General features: G+C 40.7%; 1 pseudogene; it reads right to left on the minus strand.

The window, feature by feature from the left end:
• Positions 1-659, minus strand: part of LOC137986516 (uncharacterized) — a 2,651-nt pseudogene extending 1,992 nt beyond the window's left edge.
• Between the last annotated feature and the right edge of the window lie 2,489 nt (positions 660-3,148).

The raw sequence follows: 3,148 nt of genomic DNA on the forward strand, positions 1-3,148 counted from the left end.
TGGTATAATACTTAAATTCAAATTTTGCTTCTGTTCTGTTGCTTTCCCCCCACCCCCTCCCCCGGCAAAATGCGTCCACAGTTGCGTTTGTCGGCATGAACCAATAGTCATCTTTTCGTTAAAGCGTTTTAATTGCATACTGTGTAACTCTTTCTTAGAAAAGACTGAAAAGAAGTTTGAAAATCTCTCCAACTTTTTCGATATCAGTTCTAACATCGTCGTATTATTTGCATTGCACATATCGCTAATACTTCATTAATATAAACTTAGTTTTGGAGATTATCGAGCAATTGCAAATTTTTAAAGTTCCCGAACGTTCCTACGAAGTGAGATAGAAAACTTCCACTTCAGTTGGGCGGAACTGTAAGTGCCAGCAAGGAACGTATTTGCGAAAGTACTTCCGTAAGCATGGCCTGCTGGTGGACTGTAAGTGTAACCAAGGTCTTTATGCGAAGACGTACCAGATGACGCAAAGTTTGAAATGTAAATATCGTGTCCTCCTCCAAACGTAGGACCATATCTATTGCAGTCATAAATGGAATAGGCTCTTCTGTAACTATATCTACTCGTTTGTGGCAGCTTTGTCGACGCCCATCGTGGCTTGTTGCGCAAGGAGAATAAAAAGGCGGTAGCATCGTAACGAGAAGAACATCCAGAACCTTTATGAAAAAAAAAGGAATCAATCAATCAATCAGTAAAATAACAATAAAAAAAAAAAAAAGAAATAAACAAGTAATGTGTTCCAGGCAAAGGCTTAGCAGGCCCTACACCTACACGTGTCTGTCCTAAATAGCAATGTAAAGGTAATAATAATAAAAATAGAGATATATATATATATATATATATATATATATAACTGCAGACAGTACTGTTTCGGCCTTCTGGGCCTCATCAGTGCAGTGCTGATGTTTAGGATGGAGGTTAAGCTATAAAGCCACCCCAGATGTCCCACACATGTGGTACATCCAAGTCATGCCATAGTGCTCAAACTAGCGAGCTGGTGAGCATGCGCAATTGCAAGCGGCAATGACTCATCCTAGTAGAGTGCTCAATTTGAACATGAAAGCAAAAGCTTTGTAATGCCAAAGAGCTATATCTAACTGCAGACAGTACTGTTTCGGCCTTCTGGGCCTCATCAGTGCAGTGCTGATGTCTAGGATGGAGGTTAAGCTATAAAGCCACCCCAGATGTCCCACACATGTGGTATATATATATATGTGACCTTTCACGCGAAAAGGGGGCTTATGGATTTCATGGTGAACCGTGAAATAAATTTCACGGTCACGGCTCGTGAATTTACTATTTCACTCCGTGAAATTGAAATTTCACGGTAAGTTCACTATTGCTCCAATTCTTTTCACTATGCTGAGTGAAAAAGTTCACGGCGTGAAATCGAAGACCGTGAAAATAATGAGTTCACGCCGTGAAATTGTTGCTACGGCATTAAAAGAATAACAGGAAAATTTCTTGTCCTGGTTTTGGAATTAAACAAGATAAACAATGCGTCGGAAATCGAATAATGGTATTTATTTGTTCTCTTGTGTGCAAAGGTTTAAGTTTTTACGGGGCGCCGTTTCGTTATTTTCGGCGAAATCGAAGTTGGTACGATTGTTTTGCTTTGTTGATGGCACGACGATTTATAATTTGGATGAAAATGACGACTAACACGAATTACGAATTACGCTACCGAGCAAAACAGTTTATTTCTTACAGTTTCTTCTGTAGTATAAACAATCAAATACACTGAGAAAAAAATTGTGTAGGAGGAGAGGGAAGCATCCAAAAGCGCACTAGACACCATACGAGGAATGCTCCCCAATTCTGCATGTAATCAACGGTTTGGTCAAAAATACGCAATGAAATTGACATCCCCGATGTGGATCTTAAATCCCTTCTGCGGTTTTAACCGGCCTCGCTAATTTATGGGAACATTTTTGCCGCCGTCGGCCTGCATCCTTGATTTTTGCTCAAGCTTATTCGGTTTAAAAGTAACACGAGAAAGTTAGTTGTCTCTGGTTACTGTACAGTGCATGACAAGTTTGATGTTCACGGAATTCTGTGCATACAAATGAAAGGCAAACATTTCGTGCGAAGAGTACAACATCCAAAAGATGTCATTCATGTCTGCGCAACATGAGATATTCCTTGAAAACTTAGTTGGTTCAGTTAATTCATGGAAGTTAAATCACAATAAGTATGTCAGTGATTGCGTTTCTGTGATTTACCCGTGATAACATTGTGTCCCCCACATTTTGCGGCCTTATGTATTATTTGTTTTAGTACGTGCATTATGAAAATTTGCCTGCAGTCTTAAATTTCTTCAACTCAGTCGATCCGGTGAATTGGAAGGTTTTTTCGTGACTCGTGAAAGTAGCCTCTCACGCTGCCGTTTGTAAGTCTTGAAAATAACAAATTTAAGTCTTCCAGAATGGGACGACATTTTTATTAAAATAGTTGGCCTTTTGATACCCTAGGTGCCAGGAGAATTCTTTTCCAAGAGTCCGAGAGAACGCTACGAATTCGAAGAAGTTTATTCTTAATCCTACTCGGCCGTTGGCACTCAGGGCCCTCAATTGAGATGTACAAAAAACATCAATCTCTTTCGGCGACGCTTGTTAAAGTTTTTACCAGGCAAATAAACACTACATAATCCAACACCTGGCCCCAATTGTTCGAAGGGTCGATAGCAGGCTAACCCACTGGATGTCCTCAATCAGTTGGTTTGTGCTTGGGCCCGTTTTTTTTGCATGATCCGCTGGATGGTGATTATCCGGTTGATAGCGTTATCCCCTTTTGAACGCCTGGCCTGTCATTTCCTCCCACGATCACTCACGCTAGTTCTAGAACACACGCGTACGCAAGCTTTTTCCTTCGCATGGCACAAAATCCATTGGAACCCTTTGGGACACCAAAAGTAGTGGCCATGGAATCTTTGAGGACAATTTGCGGAAGCTATGAAAAGCCATTGGAAAGTGCGTGCCTCCTTGTATGCTGAATTTACCGATTTGGGAGATCCATATGATGACCACGAAACAACCTCGCAGGAGAGGACCTTCAACAAACTTATCATAGTAAGTTTTTCGAAAAAAGTTGCTTATGTATCGTCACTACTCTGTCCAGGTTTTTGTAATCCACGCATTTGTCTGTC

The sequence above is a fragment of the Montipora foliosa genome, unplaced genomic scaffold (assembly GCF_036669935.1).
Source record: "Montipora foliosa isolate CH-2021 unplaced genomic scaffold, ASM3666993v2 scaffold_219, whole genome shotgun sequence".
NCBI classification, from domain to species: domain Eukaryota; kingdom Metazoa; phylum Cnidaria; class Anthozoa; order Scleractinia; family Acroporidae; genus Montipora; species Montipora foliosa.